Raw genomic sequence first — 18,286 nt, forward strand, 5'->3', positions numbered from 1 at the left:
GTCACTGAGAGAACATAATACAGTCACCAGTGCTATCCCCTCTACTCGCGCTGGTCGACTATTCGCTGATGGTTTCAAACCGTTTGAAACTGATGCTAGAACAAACCTAATATTTCCCATTTAAATATTGAGAGAATTTCAAAAATCGATAAAATCATATCAGTCGGACACAGCATCTTGATTTGGTTTACGAAAAGAACCTGAAAATGCGTAATTATATCCTAAAAATTGCAGTTGTTCCCTTTTTATATCCAACAAAATTGGCACGATACGACAAAGTATATAAATAATGTAGTTTAAGTCAAACGAAAGACTAATCCCAGTTTGTTTTTTGTAGATAAGGTGAAAAGATAAGACGGATGGTAATGTAAATTTTTTCAAATGGTAATTAATAACATTTAGTTAATAACTAAGTATGAATAAATATGTTTCTTTTGTTAGAAAAAATTTAAATCATGTGATAAAACCTAGTTGTAAGTATAATTTCTGTATTTGAGTGGAAGAGTGGAGTGAGAAAAAATGATTGTTTTATTCCATAACTTTTGTTATGGAAAGAAATTTGATTTTTCTGTAGTTCATTCATATTGCATTGCATTTCCGCTGTCCTCTCCAAGAAATTACCTACCATATATCTTGTAGACACTGCAGGTCTTTCGGAAAATATCGTTTTTTTGAATAATTACCTGGACTAACCCATACTCTTTTTCGTTTCTCATAATATATCAATGTACTTCAGCTTATGGTAGGAGAGCCCAAGCGTGGATTTTTGCAGTTACTCAAGCGCGTCAGAAATCTTGTACCCTGTAAATGTACCCTTACCATATATGGACTCTTCTTACAGGGGCGTGCGTTGGGGGCAGTGCGTAAAAAATCTATCCTTAAACAAAACTCGAAAATGTCAAATTAAGACAAGGTAAGTTAAGTACATGAAGAGATTTAAAAAAGCTGCCGATTTGAGCGGGGCGTAAGAAAATGGGTCAGTCACAACGTTTCACAAAAAAAGCGAATATTTCGCAAAATTGACACTACATCGAAAACCTGAAAAATACGTGTTCAATATTCAATCAATCGAAAACCTGGAAAATACGTGTTCAATCAAAAATCTATCGAATGATACCAAACACGACCCCCACAGAGCTAGGTTAATTTTAAATAGAAACTTCGCGATTGTTATACTTACTTACTTAATCCAGAACTCGTCTACCTTTCGGTCTAAGTTATTACGGAGTTAGCTCCGTCGTTTTCTTTCATATTTCCTTCCATTTCCTTCTATCCATGGCCAATGCTTTTGTTTCCTCCCATTTTATTCCTCTTTTGTCGGCCGCTTCCCTCACTTCTTCTGTCCACGTCTTTCTTCGCCTTCCTCTCTTCTTTCTTCTATCTATATCTTTCTTATATCTCTCGCTTCATATATCTGTCTTACTATTTTTTCTTCTCCTCTTCTCAGTACATGTCCGAGCCATCTAAGTTGTCCTTGTTCGATTGTTGTTGTAACTGGGTGCATTTTCAGATTTTCTCTAAAGGTTTGATTTCTAATTTTATCTTTCCTTGTTTTTCCCTCTATTGTTCTCAAAAATCTCATTTCTGTGCTTATTAGTCTATTCTTTTGCCTTTTTGTTAATGCCCAAGATTCACAGGCATAGGTTAGAGTGGGTTTCACAATATTTTTTACTCTTTCCGTTTTTATATTCTTAGGTATTTCTTTCTTTTTTAAAAAGTTACTCTTAATAATATTGTACAGCTTACCAGTCTTTGCAATTCTTTCATTTATCTCATCTTCTAATTTTCCATCCCGGCTTATGATTACCCCCAAATACTTATATCTGTCTACCTGTTCAAGTTACTTGCCGTCTATTTCTATATTATGTTTTCCTTTTTGTCTTTCAATTATCACTGTTTTTGATTTTCTCTGTTTATTTTCACGTTTCTGATTTTTAGCTCTTTATACAGTATATTTATATTTTCTTGTAATTGTTTTTCGGACTCCCCAATGATTAGCAGGTCGTCTGCGTAGCATAGTTCTGTTATTTGTACCATTCTCAACTTCCAATATCCTACATTATATTTTCTTCATTTGTGTTTGCATTCTTTTATTACGTCATCTAGTAGGTACTAGGTTAAAGAGTAGTGGGCTTATGACACAACCCTGTTTTAATCCAATGTTGCTGTCGAACATTTTTGATTTTTCATTTCTTGTCCTTACATAGCTTTTTGTTTTTTTTCTCTAGAATTTTCCAAACATCTTCTCTTTTAATTCTGTCGAAAGCTTTTTCCATATCTATGAAACATGCATGTATTTATTTTTCTGTTTTAATAACTTCTTCTGCTATTTGTCTCATTATGAAAATCTGATCGTTCGTCCCTCTTTCTTTCCCGAAACCACTCTGGCTCTCCTCAAAGGTATTTTCTAGTTTTTCTCGTAGCCTGTTTTCTAATATACTAACATAAAGTTTTCCTACTGTGCTTCCAAGTGTTATTCATCTATAGTTTGAGCATTCTTTGCTATCTCCTTTTTTATACAATGGTGTTATAATGCCTATCTGCCAGTCTAGTGGTACTTTCTTTTCTCTCTTAGCTTGGTTCATGATGTTTAGTAATTCTAGTTGTCTTTCTTCATTCATGTATTTGACCATTTCTGCAGTTATATCGTCATGTCCTGGTGCTTTTCCCATCTTGATTTTGTTGATTGCATTTGCTAATTCTTTTTGTGTTATATTTCCTATCTGTTCATGTTGCTCTTGTGGGGTGTGTTGATGTTTGTTTTGTTCTATCTTATTTCCTTCTACTTGTTCCACTTTCAAGAGTTCTTCAAAGTATTCTCTCCACCTCTCCATAATCTCATTCTCTTCTGTAAGTGTGGTTCCATTCTTATCCTTCACGTTTTTAAATGTAAACTTGTAAACTTAAACGTAAATGTTAAATGTAACTTTGGTTTTGGTTTTCTCATGCTCTTAAGTGTGTTATAGAACAATTTCTGGTTTTCACCGAATGTTTCTGTTAATTTATTTCCAAATTCTACCAATTTTCTGTCTTTGTTATGTTTAACCATCTGTTTAACTTCTGTTCTTTTCTCTTTGTACTTGTCATAGCTTTCTTGCTTTCTATCTGTTAAGTATTTTTTCCACAGTTGTTTCTTTTCTTGTACTATTTTTTCTAAGTCTTTTGTCCACCATGCTGTACGTTTTTTGGGGTTATTACTTATTCTTGTTACTCCACAACTCTCTTTTGCAGCTTCTTCTTCTTCATGTGCCATCTCCTCTAAGAAGGTTGGCAACCATCACGGCAATTCGCACTTTCGATACCGCTGCTCTAAAGAGATCAGCAGAAGTGCAATTAAACCAAGCTCTCAAATTGTTTAACCAGGAGATCCGTCTTCTTCCGCGACTCCTTCTACCCTGTATTCTTCCTTGCATTATCAATTGTAACAAGTTATAACGCTCGCCCCTCATAACATGTCCCAGATATTGCAGTTTTCTGACTTTAATTGTATTTAAAATCTCTTTATCTTTCCCCATTCTTCTCAACACCTCGATATTCGTGACTCTATCCACCCAACTTATTCTTAATATTCTTCTGTAGGCCCATAACTCGAAGGCTTCTAATCTGTCCGAAACATCCTTCTTTAATGTCCAAGCCTCCAACCCATAGAATAATACGGAGAACACGTAGCATCTCAGAAGTCTTATCTTTAAAGAAATTGTAATGTCCCTGCTACAGAGTACTTTTTTTAGTTTGTTGAAAGCATTTCTTGCCTGTCCTATTCTTGCTTTAATCTCTTCTGTGTACTCATTAGTTTCATTAATTATTGTACCCAAATATTTATATTTTTCAACCTTTTTAATTTGTTCTCCATGTATTGTTATGCTTTCTTGGCGCTGTTGAACTTTTGTGATTACCATAAATTGTGTCTTTTTTGTGTTTAGGGACAGTCTGTTTTCTTGGCTGACTTCTACCACTCTGTCAACCATTTGTTGTAAATCCTCAAGACATTCGGCTAATAAAATAGTGTCGTCGGCAAACCGTATATTATTGATTGGTCGCCCATTTACTTTTATTCCCGTGGTTAGGTCTTCTAGTGCTTCCTGGATTATTTCCTCTGAATACAAATTGAACAAAGTAGGAGACAGGACACAGCCCTGTCTGACGCCCCTCTCAATACGTATTTCATTTGAAAAGGCGTTGTTCTCTTTTACCACAGCGATCTGATTATAATAGATAGCACTAATGATCCTGATGTCCCTCATATCTAAGTTTTTCTTTTCAAGTAATTCGATAAGGCGGTTATGTCTGACCTTATCGAAGGCTTTGTTGTAATCCAAGAAACACATATATACTGGCTGATTAACATCCATGCACCTTTGCACAAGTACATTTACAGCGAACAGGGCTTCCCTCGTTCCCTTTTGCAGCTACTAATAGACTATGTTTATAATTTTTCCATCTTTCTTCTATATTTTGGTACTTATTTTCTCTTTTCCGATGTTCCTCTAGGCATTTCTGGTATCTCTTCTTAACTTCTATTTCTTTCAGTTTGTAGCTTCTGATTTTTTCTTTTAATATTTTTCTCTTTTTGCCATTTTGTATGTCTTTTATTATTCTAAAGCTCATTTTGACTAGATAACGGTCACTTCCAATCTTTCGCGATAGTTTGCGAAAGAAATATCAGAACGAAAAACTGAAAAATACGTGTTTAATATTTTTCAAAAATCTATCGAATTACACCAAACACGACCCCCCACGGAGGGGTGGGGTTACTTTAAAATCTTAAATAGAAACCCCTATTTTTGTAAAAATTGATTAACCACCAAGAAGCATGTACATTGCACGTGAGTATAACCTAATATTTTTTTAACCCTAGTCAAAATTTCAAGATCTTTGCCTTTTTTATCAGGTTATATTCATTTTAGGTAAGCACTGATGATGACTGGTAAGCACTGATGATGACTGGTAAACCAGTCGAAAACTAGTTATGTGAATTTGATGTGGCCCTTTTGAGGGTTTTTTTTAAATATACCTTTTATATAGGATTTATTGTTTTTTGTATCACATGGTATACAGTCAACTACAGGAAAACTTTTTCCTTGTGCAGAGGCGGCTTTACCTATTGTGCAGGGTGTGCGGTGCACACGGGCGTCGGGATGTTGGGGGCGCCGATCGCCAAAGAGCGAGTTCTTTACTTTGTTTCAACATAAAATATGCTTTAAAACGATTAATGAAAAATTACATTGGCACTTAAGCGCAATTTATAGATTGCCGCCCGCCCGGCTGTCCGTCCAACAGACGGACGGCGATCTTTTGATTCGTTTGAAGACATACGGACAATGGTTCCGAAATCTGGTGTGGAACCTATAAAGGTCAAATTGCGTGGGACTTGTCGGGCATTTTCAAAAGAGTTTGTACAGGTGTCGCGGGATAATTTTGCGAAATAAGCTTTGACGGAATGGATTAAGTATTGTATTTAAGTTAACATGTAAATATAAAGTAAAGCGGCTTTTCATTTGATTAAAATTATTTAAAAGGAAGATTTTCTTTTATTACTACCACACTTTACTGAAAATACTAAGAACAAATTGCGCCCAATCAGTTTGGATTTGTGAACGCTGTTGGTACGAGGGAGGCTTTATTTAGCGTGCAGGTGTTGTTTCAAAAATGTAGAGATGTCAGCTGTGATTATTTTGCATGCCTTATTGACTACAAGAAGGCTTTCGATAGAGTCATATATGAACAAATGATGGAAGAGCTGAAGAGGACAGGGATTGACGGAAGCGACCTGAAAATAATATATTGGAATCAATCAGCAGTGCTCCGAATAGATGGAGAATATACATATCAGGTCAAAATCTTAAGGGGAGTGATACAGGGATGCATAATTTCACCGCTGATGATCTGTACTCAAAGCATATTTTTGAAGATGCTCTAAACTCTAAAAGATACTGATGAAGGCATCTCAATAAAAATGGAATCAAGCTCAGTAACCTGCAAAACTTAATGAACAAAATAACGGAAACAAGTAGAATATATGGACTAGATATAAACACCAGCAAGTCCAAGCTAATGATCATCAGCAAGCAAATCTGGAAGTGGAAATAACTGGAGCAAATCTGTATGTGAACCAAATGAGAATTCAACGTGTCTCACAATACAACTACTTGGGAACTATAATCAATGAGTCATGGGACAATACTCAAGAGATTAGATGTCGCATCGGAAAGGAAAAAAGTGCATTCTTGACTATGAGCTCTGTGTTCAAGAGCCATGACCTCATCCTAAAAACAAAAATAAGGCTCCTTAAATGTTACGTGTACTCAGTGTGTCTATATGGAGTAGAAACGTGGACATTGAAGGCAGAAACTCTATCGAAACTTCAGGCTTGCGAGCTATGGTTGTACAGAAGGATCCTGAAGATACCATGGACAGACAAATTCACCAATGAAGAAGTACTACGGAGGATGGACACAACCGCAGATTTAGTCAACATCGTGAAGGCCCGTAAGCTGCAATACTTGGGACATATAATGAAAAATCGAGGCAGATACGAGCTACTCCAATGCATTTTACAAGGTAAAATTGAAGGAAAAAGGGCCCCAGGACGAAGAAGAATATCCTGGCTTGCTAACCTGACAGCATGGTATAGAAAGATCCCAACACAACTATTCCGTATAGCAACCAACAAAGTCATCATAGCCAGAATGATCGCCAACGTTCGGAACGGACAGGCACCCTAAGAAGAAGACTACCACAATTATTGAGACTCTCAGCGGAGTCAGAGCTCCTCAAAAATTATCCATATTAACAATTTGTTGTTAGTTTTTTAAGTACTACTGAAAATAAGTAGTATGTAGTTCATCATTTTATCAACCTCAACCAATTTTCAACCTTGCCTAATAGATAAAAAGGTCATTTTTAATTAAATATTTTTAACAAATTTGGGTAGGCTGTTCTGACGCTGTGGATATTTATTGGCTCCCGACATCATTTAATATTGCACTATTTGCATCTTAATTTTTGTTTGCATTATAAGAGTACCTAATACCATATGTACAAGCACTAGGTAGGTACCTATTCAACTATTCCATTTTGACTGCGAGTCTACCAAAGGGCGCCAGGGCATCGACTGCACACGGGCGCTACATGGGCTAGAGTCGCCTCTGTCCTTGTGGATTTTTATACTATGGTTAGTTTAAAAATCGACCAGTCCGAGCGTTTTGTTTATATTCTTAAAATAAACAAGTTAACAGGGGGGGGGGGGCAACACTTATTCCACCGCACTGTATGATAGAGTCCGATACACCAGCTCTAAAAAAGCGAAAGGCCACACCGGCGATAATTTACGGCGCCGTAAGAGCAATAAGCCCATTGGTTGACTAACTCGTCCCCCAATTGTAGATGAAATATGAGTTAGTCAACCAATGCCTCGTCAGGTTTACTGCTCTTACGGCGCCGTAAATTATCGCCCGTGTGGCCTCAGCCTAATGAAACTGCAAGAATCCTGAAAATAAAGATCGAAAATGGACGAAAACTTCTGGACGTAAACACAAGATATTGAACACGCTTGGGCTCAAACTAGGGATAGCGGTTTTTGACAAAACACCGGTTTTCGGTTATACCGGCTTTTTTGCTTACGGTTTAACCTGGCGGTTATTTGGAAAAACCGGTTTTCGGTTTTTTAATCCAATGGGTTACAAAGTTACATTTATAATACACTTTAGTTTGCGATACTCCATTCGACTCGATATCAATATGATCAAAATTAGTACTATCGAAAGAACATGTATTATTTTTAACACGTTTGTATATTTGTAGAATAGGTACATTTTATCTCATTTAATACTTCCTGTATGAGTGTATCGTTTTGAAAACCTAGCGAAATTCCTGGGGATTCGTATTCGTAATCAGTAATTCGATATTCATAGTCAGAGCATTATTTCTGGTAATCAGAAAAAGTCATTCACCCACTTTCAATGTCAAGAGTTAAGTGTGAAAAATAAATGATGTTTGCGTCTAATTCAACCAGATCACTTCTTATGTAAATATTATGATTAAAAATATCTTTTCAAGGAAATATAATAAAACTTAATAATTGTTTCTGGCTGATGTAAGATTGAGATTGAGAATAATTACTTGAGAATAATAATTATGATTGGGATCCAAGATAATACCTAACATAATCCTAATTACCGTAAAAACCTAATAACCGGTTTTTACTTTAAAAAGAAAAAACCGGTTATAACCGGGACAAAAAAACAACCGCTAAAACCGGTTATTGCGAAGTAAAAAAACCGGTTTTAGGTTTAAACCGGTAGGTTTTTCCCATTCCTAGCTCAAACAATTTGCTGCGGAAGGCTCAAGATAGAGGACAATTTGCTAAAATTGTTACCGGTCCTGAATATAATAATTGAGGGGACTAGATGCTAAGGGGTACAAGTGACAAAATATTGTAAACTGAGTTAAGTGCACAAAATAATACTAGATAGTACTAAAAATTTAGTGGCAAATAGATACAGGTGAATTATACTACTGGTGGCGAAATATCGCAGGTTCTACTATATCGCAGGTTTGACTAATTACGAAATATTTAAAATCAGTTTGCGGCAAACAGGTATAACTTCACTTGTATCCCTTTGCCTATAAGGTGTTGGATATTATTTTTGGTGAATGGTTTAGTATCTTTGCAAATCAAGCCCTTAAAAAAGTATTCAAAATAAGTGAAATAATAAACACAAAATGTACCAAGCAATTTTTCAAAAATAAAAACGTTTAATTTCTACGTAATTTTGCTTTTATTCTAGATTAAGAATTTAAGAAACTCGTAAGGTACTTAAGTGGCAAAGAGAAAGAAGTGCAAAATTTGAAGCAGAGGGGTACAAGTGCGAATTTTGGACACGCGCCAAGTCGTAACTTTTAATGACAAAAATTTTCAAATCAAAATGTAGGTACACCGGCCAATTCGTAACTTTTCTATTACCTGACCTGCCAACTCGAACTTTCTTCAGGTGAATTCGAAACCATTGATTAAATCTAATACCTTAAATCTAAACCGAATGTTTCTTGGTTTGCTTAAAAACATTATATTTGTATTTATATGTACCTATAAAGAATAGCAAAAATTGAAATATCTTAATAAAACAATTGAAACAATATTATAGTGTTTCATTAACACGTATTATAAATATTATTTCCATCAAGTATAGCTCTACACAAGCTTGGTTTTTATCAAGTAATTGTAAATTCAATATTTAGATGTTTAGCAATGATAAATTATTTAAATCCATCTGATAATTTAAAAGCAAAGAGATTTTCATATGTTTATTTCAAGTCTAAAAGATTATACCTTTATTTAGTTAAGAATTCACCGGTAGTTGATTGGTTACCGAAAAATTACTTGAGGGCCAGAGTTACCAATTGGCCTGTAATTAGGATGGGGGATTAAAATAGTTACGAATTCACCGGGACCCCGAATTTTTTTTTAAATTTCAAATATTTTGAGTGAAAATAAGTACTAACTTTACAAAAGCTTTTTACAATTAGATAAAGAAAAGGTGCAAAATTAATTCAAAATAAGTCCATAAGTGATTAATTCGCTGTAGAATTTACTATGTAAATTTAACTTTGACTTCGTTTTTCTCAATTAAACCATTTTATCACTTTCATCCCTTAGCATCTAATCCTCTCAATTCATTCGAAGAATAAGATGCGTTACTCCATTTGTTCTTTTTGTTTCTTTCTTTTGTGATCCTTTATCTTTTGGTATAGATAATGATAATATATTCTATCAACTATCGTTGATATCTTGTTTTGTTTTTGTCCTTGTTCTTCTGAAACTTATTGATAATAAACTTAGTTGTAATTGCTTTGACAAATGTTATTTCAATAATATTTAGATACTATAGATATTTATAGCATTAGTATTTTAGTTTAAAAAATAAATAATTTACTTTATGTTATTAGCCTATAAAATATTCACAGAACAAACAAACTGCAAATTTTGGATAAAAACATATTGTGTATAGTATTTTTATTTGCCCCTATACTCAATAACAAACTCAACTCAAATATTATTGTATTCTTGTTCTCATGATCACTTTTCAGTGCGTCATTAATTATGACGTCATATACTGTATTGGGTGTGTCGAGACTTATTTCATGTAATTATTGACGAATCTGACAGATGCTAGAATCGTACTTAGCCATAGGTGAAAAGCTGGTGGAATAAGAGGAAACAGTAGCGATCAACAGGTAGCCAAAACGCGTTCCAAGATTGCGGCTGTAATTTTGAATATTTTTTCGAGATATTTGGCACACGTATTCGTAATATAATAAAGAATGGCGGTACAGAGCCCAATTTGAAAAAATATTAATATGTGGAAATTACTCTGTAATTAAATACAATATTAAAAAACGAACCTGTACCGCCATTAAGAATAACAAAAAAATACACTTTCTTCAAATAAACTTTTTTATCCGATGCCTAGATTTGGTGTCATTTTGGAACTACTAAAATTTTTTATTTCATTAGTAGTTCCAAAATGACACAAAATCTAGGAATTGGATAAAAAAGTTTATTTGAAGAAAGTGTATTTTTTTGTTCTTCTTAATGGCGGTACAGGCTCGTTTTTTTAATATTGTATTTAATTACAGAGTAATTTCCACATATTAATATATTTTTCAAATTGGGCTCTGTACCGCCATTCTTTATTATATTACGAATACGTGTGCCAAATATCTCGAAAAAATATTCAAAATTACAGCCGCAATCTTGGAACGCGTTTTGGCTACCTGTTGATCGCTACTGTATCACCTTTTATTTGATTTTTACACAATATGTTAACATGTAGGTATTTTTTATAAAGGGGAATAAAATTAAAAAGTAAACAATATTGTTAATTAAATTTATAAATATGGAAACATTAAAAAATGACACAAAACTATCCATTAATTGTGTTTTTATCTGGTGTTGTTGTTATCTTCTCTAGGTGCTGTCTCCGCTTCAAAAGTTGGCAGTCATCAGAGCGATCTTTATTTCTGAAACCGCGGCTCTAAATAATTCATTGTTGTTACATCCAAACCAGTTCCTAAGGTTCTTCAGCCATGAGTTACGTCTCCTTACTATAGATCTTTTTCTTGCATAATGACCTGGAGTATTAGATATACATCTCTCATCACATGTCTCATATATCTCAGTTTTCTTCTTATTTGTTAGTTCTTCTCGTTCCTTATGCGTAAGTCTCATTACCTCCACGTTGGCTATTCTATCTACTCATGAGATATTTAGCACTCTGCGGTACATCTCAAATGTCTCTAGTCTCCTCACGCCAATGACTAACTTTTAACGAACTAAATTCTAAACCAAAACACAAAAAAATGCACAAAGACGTTGTGAAACACAAGGGAAGTCGAATTCGAAATTTCAAAATGACAGGTACACAAAATACTGACCTGAATAATAAACGTCACTTGACTCTTTGACACTTCTAAAAAATGGCCAAAATGAACGAAGTTTTCGTCAAATGTTCGTAATACGTGTATTTGATTGGCTAGAAAAAACGCGCATACTAAATATCAACGAATCAAACGTAGGTTAGGAATAGACATCTTATGTATATAACCATTGTAATGCTGCATTATTTTTGTGTTTAATCACGGAGCTCCGCTTTTTCCGTCTCATCTAACTTAATGCATTAGAGAGAAATCGAAAAACTGTGACGCACTGAAAAATGATCATGAGAACAAGAATATCACAAAATATTATACACGTCAATCAACTTTTTCCTGTATATTTAAGATACGCACCACATAGTCTAAGATCCGAATAGGAGGTCGAAATGTACCCATCTGCTTGCCGGATGAAACATTTTTTTTAAATTGCATACATAGACCAACACGACCAGCATGGGTTGCCTATCAAAATCGTGTCATAGCTATCCTTAAAGGGGGACCGTAGGGGTTGAAATCAACATTTAAAGCATATTTTTGTGAATTTTTTTTTGAAAGTATGATAAAATTATTTTATTTTTAAAATTAAATAACCGTATTCAGTATAATTCAAACAATACTAAAAAAAAATCAAGGAAAATATTGAAAAATAAGCCAATGGTGACAAATTTTTAAAGACACCTCGAAAAAAAAAATAGATTTTGCGATGGACATCCGAACTTACCATTGGATCATGGTAAACAATATTCGCGGTGTGCAAGTACTTGGAAGGGAAACGAGAAACGACCGAGAAAAGCGAGTCGCGCAGAAATATTGCAACTATCTTAAGAGGATCGGTACGTATTTTCGGCTGCAATGCTATTCAAATGGGGATTCATTTTTTTCGAATCCTGAGAAAACTAATAAGTATTTTTGAAAAATTTAAACGCAGAATAAAAGATTACGTTATTAGCGAGGGCCGAAAGTCCCTGAGAACTTCTATAATGTTTATTTTAATAAGTTACAGGGGTGAAAAACTAAGAGAAAATTTAGTGTGATTTTTAATTTCAAATATCTCATTCAAAATAAACTATTTATTTATTCTAAGGGACTTTCAGCCCTTGGTAATAATTTAGTCTTTCATTCTGCGTTTAAATTTTTCAAAAATATTTATTGGTTTTTTCAGGATTCGAAAAAAATGAACACAATGCCGTGGTAATATTTTACAAATCTATCTTTGTCTTACAACGCACTCAGCCGAATATAATATTATCAGCATATTGTCAGTCAGACACTGACAATCAGTGACAATTTTAAATATTTGACATTGCATCGGGAATATTTTGAGTTATTGATTAAATATTATTGATATATAGTGTATTTGATAAATAATTGATATAAGACGTGAACTTAATAAAAAGTTATTTATTGTGTATTATTTGTGGAAGATCCAAGCAGAGAAACATCAGGATAATATATTCTGTGATCCAAGTATTTTGTTGTTAAAGATGTTTAAAATTGTAAGCGTTCCATAAGAACAATATATTATTAAAAAATCACTTTAACACTTTTTCTCTTTTCTCGATTGAGTATTAGTTTTTGTTGTACAAATAAATTATTACAATCAATGAATACATAGTTAGTGAAAAAATTATCACATTTATTAACTGAATTAATAATTTGCAATTATAAAAATAACAGTTATTCAAGAACATTCAAAAGCCATCTCTTTAAATTAATGATGACATTTTCAAGTAGAATGACATTCTAGTAATGTTTACATATACATACCAGTGTGAATTTTACTACACGTAATTTGCCGTGTAAAGACAGAAAAAGTAGGGATACACGTAAAATATTTGCGAATTATGTACCCATAGCCTTAAATAATTCAAATTGTCAAATTTACGTATATTTCATACCTTCTGTCATTGAAGCAGAAAAATTATATATTGCTCCACAATATTGATATGGTATGCAATTATTATATAAAGGTAAATTTAATTAATTGTATTTTGCTTGCAGTACTGCATTTTAATAACTAATTTTATTTACTACATACAATTGTTTAATTTTGCATAACATAACCTGCATCTTATTTTTTCTTCTTATTATTTTTTTGGACTATGGCCTTGACAATTATCCAGCAACCAGGACTAATATAATTGGCCAATATAATTAAAAGTGCGAATAAAAGTACAGAGCGTAGAAATAGAGGTCGCTTTGCCGAACTTACACGGTCCCAATATGTTTATCGAGATTACTCTGTCGAATTGTTTTAGTTATAACGATTTTTGACTGTTTGGTATCACTCAGAAATCAAAACAACGATTTTTTTTGCACAAAAAAGAGCGAAAATCAACATATTTATTATTGTTAAATAAAAAATAAGCATAAGACAAAAAATATATCGACAGTGTTACCTCAAGAAATACCTAAAGAAAATAGATAGAAAATTCCAGGTGGGTCGGTCAAGTAGTTTTTGAGTTACAATGTCTACAGCCTTTGAAAAAGCAGTTTTGAGGAAAAAGCGTTTAAAGTATTGTCAACTTTTATTTTCAATTTCTTTTTTGTCTGTCAAATCGTAAAATGATGCACACCGGAATATCTTTTTGAATAGCGGAATAATTTACAAAAGAAAATGAGAACAGTAGTTGTTGACCGTTGTTCATTACGTTCAAGCGTGCTGACGCGAACCTGCTGCAATGCGAATCGAAGATAGCTATATTCAACATTATCTCCCTACCTTCGACTCGTTTTCTCAGTTTCTTTTGTAAATTATCCCGCGATTCAAAAACATTCTTTCCTTATTCCGTTGCCTATGTCTATAGATTCTGTAAGTTGTCCATCTATTCTACAGGAACTTCTCTATTATACAGAAGATGAATTACATGTTTGAATCTTGAAGCTTGCGGGGGACCCAATATGGCAGGGGCTCCATCTTGTCGTCTAAAAATGTGTGATTTTTATATTATTATAGGCATAGGTACATACGCAACCTTTTTTAAGCAGCGTAGTATTGAAAATAAAGTTGTACATCAGATAGATATAGTCCGTCCGCTATAACTTTTCCCATGCGGTACGATTCATTTTCAATCAAATTAAGTCGAAACAGAAAGTGAAACGTACGCCGATGTGTGTAGTATATGGTATACGGTACACAAAATGTATATGCACATCGACGTTCGTTTCAATTTATGTTTTGGCTTAATTTGATTGAAAATGAATCATACCGCATGGCAAAAGTTATAGCGGACGGACTATATGTATTAATAACACTGTAGATATATTCGCTGATAGTAGTACACGAAGAAAGCTGTTAGAAAGTAAGTAAGTACCTAAGTTATCAAAAGAATATTTTTAGCCAAAATGTAGCTTATAAAAAACAAAAAAATGGTCTATTCATGAAGTCAATCAACACAGTAAAAGCAAAGTTAAAGCTCAATAAAAATTGTTCTTATTCGTCCAATTCCAAATCGAATATTTCAACGTAAAATAACCAAAATAAAGCACTTTCTGGGGAAAACTTAATAAAATTTTTTTGAATGGGTAAACATTTTTTATAAAAGTATCTAGGATCAAAACTAATCGAGTTAAGCTCAAAATAAAGTTGGCCCACTTTTTGGAAAAAAAAATCGTGTAAATTTCCACCTGTTTAGCACCTCAAATAAAATTAATAGTTAGCGCTTTACCAATTACTTTATATATGTATTGTTTATATGATCTGTTTGACCGGTTCAAAGTTTTTATTTTTGAAAAAAATTGGTTTTTAGTAGGAAAGGGTTTTTTATTTTGGAAAAATGCCCTTTTTCAAAATAACTTAAAAAGTATTCGTAATACAAAAAATCTCAAATAGTAAAGAAATGTAGGTTTTGCTTTTATAAATATTATGGTTTTATTTTGTTATTAACACAAAAATTGGTTAAGATATCGCTGTTCAAAATTTGCATACAGTCGTGAATAGTGACTCGTTCAAAAATGAGGTCTTTGGACCAGTGAAACTTACAGATCATATAAAAAAAGTTAAGTAATTTGTAAAGCGGTAATGATTAGTTTAATTTGGGGTGCTAAATAGGGGGAGACTTTCACGATTCTTTACCAAACCAAGGGGTTAACTTTATTTTGAATGTAACTTGCTTAGTTTTGATGCTCGAAACTTTTATAAAAAATAAAGATAAAGCTTTTTTTAAAAAAATTTCAATGAGTTTTTTCCCGAAAAGTGCTTCATTTTTTGGTTATTTCACGTTGAAATATTCGATTTGGAATTTGAAGAATAAGAAGAATTTTTCGTAAGTCACAACTTTGTTTTTACTGGGTTGATAGACATAATTTTTTTATAAGCTACATTTTTGCTAAGAATATTTCTTAGATCAAATTCTTTTTGAGTTATTTGCGAAAAATCACTTGACCAAGAAAACCAAGCTTGAAAACTTGGTTTTCTTGTTGAACAATAAACATTTTCACTAGCAAATAATTTAAAAAGTATTGACTTGATAACTTCGGTGGTGACACTGAAAATTACACGGAATCTCCGTATTTCACGGTCATTTACTAGGCTATTACATATACGTTTTTGTTACACAAGTCGTATTTAGTAACTTTTTAAAGAGGGCCCCATTTTCAATTCTGCGGGAGGGGGGGGCCGACGGAGTTTGTTACGCCACTGATTTTCACCTTTTTCTTTGTAAAAAATTTAGTTATTTTGACTTCTGAGTGATACTAAAAAGTCAAAGATTAAACTAAAAGAAACTTGACAGCGTTACCTCGAGAAACTCATAAGCTAATAAAATCTTTTTGAATTTTTTGTCTACCATGATCCAATGATAAATTCTGATGTCCACCTCAAAATTCATTGTTTTTTGAGGTGGCTTTAAAAATTTGCCACCGTTGGCTTATTTTTCAATATTTTTTCTTGAATTTTGTTTTGAATATTCTTTGAATTATACATAATATGCTTATTTAATTTAAAAATAAAATTATTCTCTCATACTTTCAAAAAAAAATAAATTCACAGAAATGTGCTTAAAATGTTGATTTCAACCACTACGGCCCCCCTTAAGGATAGCTCTGACACGATTTTGATAGGCAACCCATGCTGGTCGTGTTTGTGTATGTATGAAATTTAATAAAAAAGATGTTTCATTCCGCAATCAGACGGGTACATTTCGACCTCCTATTCGGATCCCGTACTAACAGCTAACAGATACACCACATTTTCAGTCATTGAACTCCTCATTCCACGACCTGGTGACACTCTAAAAATATTGTTGGTGTACTGTCTTCATTGGTACTCCAGGGAAATAAGGTTTTTGTCGGGACACTTGAGCAGCCAGGTTGCAAATTGGTTTTTTAGGTACTATATACCTAATACATTATACATACAAAAATATCCGTCACAGTTCGGACGAGAATTTTAGTTATTAACAAATAAGGGTCAAAATTGGCAATTTTTTCGTTTAAATCGCTACAGGTAAAAACAGGATAATTAAATATCTTATTTATAGTATTCTTCTTTTAGTAGATGAGTCAATGTTTAAAACGGCAGTTTTTAATTTTGGTCCGATCATTTGTTGCGTCGAAAATTGCAAAATAAAACTAAAATTTCTAAAATAAAAAATTTGCTAAAACTTTGGCGAAAGTGATCTTACGACTTTTTATTTCACAAAAAGTTGAGTCAAAGAGTCCATATACTGCACAAAAAATTATAAGACGATTCGTCAATTAGTTTAAATTTTATTCAATTTGTTTATCCCAAAGAGCTTTTTTTGTAATGTTATTGTTCAGAAAATAATAATTATATAAAAATTCTGTGAAAACCACATGAAAGAACAATAGTCTTGTTTTCAAATTATTGAAGAAAATCATTAAAAAGTAATTTTTGTCACTACGAAAACATTTTACTAAAGTAGAGTCATTTTTGACTTGAAAACAATTTGAATAGCTTTGTTAATATTGACTGTAGAGTAAATTTACCTTGGAATTTCAAAAGCTGGTATTTTTAAACAAATTTTCAAAAAAAACTTTTCGCCTATGTTAATTACGATCAAAGTTAGCCACTTTTATTATTTAATTCACAGTTACTTCAATATATATAAAATTCTCCTGTAACAGTGTTAGTTACCATACTACTCCGAAACGGCTTGGCCGATTTTTATGAAATTTTACAAGTGTATACAGGGACTGAGAATAGGTTTTAATCTATTTTTCATACCCATAAGTTATAAGGGGGGTTGCCCCCCTGACATTTTTTTTTATTTTTTTGGACAAAATTGTCTATCTTAATTTTATATGATGTAGGATTATAAAATACATACAACCCTTAATTTACACTTTTCCATCAACAACCCCTATTTGTTAATACCCATCTATATATTTACATCTATAAAATTCTCCTGTCACAGTGTTAGTTGTCATACTCCTCCGAGACCGCTTGACCGATTTTTATGAAATTATATATGTATATTCGGTAGGTCTTAGAATCGGTCGTAAGCTATTTTCATATCCCTGAGTGATAAGGGGAACTCCCCCTAACATTTTGAAATGTTAGGTGGGGATTTACGTATATAACGTACTCTACAAGACTACGAGTACATACAATTTAAAAAAATTATGATCAAAATCCGTCAACAAACTCTGGAGATATTATTCGCAGCATATGTTTGAAGAATCAGTTTCATTTTTTGAGTGCACGGATTTTAATAATTCATTTTCACCGACCACAAATCGATTTCGTTAGAACATTATTTTTAAAGCTTTATTAACAACTCTGTTGAAGTTTAAAGTTTACTCAAACTTTTACACATAAACTATATACCTTCAACTTCGAAATGGCGCTAGTTGGGTTGCCTAATTGTTATAAACAAAGTAGCTGTCA

At 33.0% G+C, this 18,286-nt stretch overlaps 2 protein-coding genes across 5 annotated transcripts in view; one reads left to right on the forward strand and one right to left on the reverse strand.

Annotated features, from left to right (window-relative positions):
• LOC114335305 (pancreatic lipase-related protein 3-like) overlaps positions 1-18,286 on the reverse strand; it is a 593,140-nt gene that overhangs the window by 75,173 nt on the left and 499,681 nt on the right. The window lies entirely within an intron of this gene.
• The window catches only part of LOC114335297 (lactosylceramide 4-alpha-galactosyltransferase), a 152,042-nt gene continuing 134,093 nt past the window's right edge, over positions 338-18,286 (forward strand). Inside the window, exon 1 of one of the 3 annotated variants that reach the window (XM_050646041.1) lies at positions 338-362. The gene's annotated coding sequence lies outside the window, so the exon portion shown is untranslated. The other 2 variants (XM_050646040.1, XM_028285512.2) reach the window with 2 other exon arrangements.

This window comes from Diabrotica virgifera, chromosome 3 (assembly GCF_917563875.1).
Source record: "Diabrotica virgifera virgifera chromosome 3, PGI_DIABVI_V3a".
Taxonomy (NCBI): domain Eukaryota; kingdom Metazoa; phylum Arthropoda; class Insecta; order Coleoptera; family Chrysomelidae; genus Diabrotica; species Diabrotica virgifera.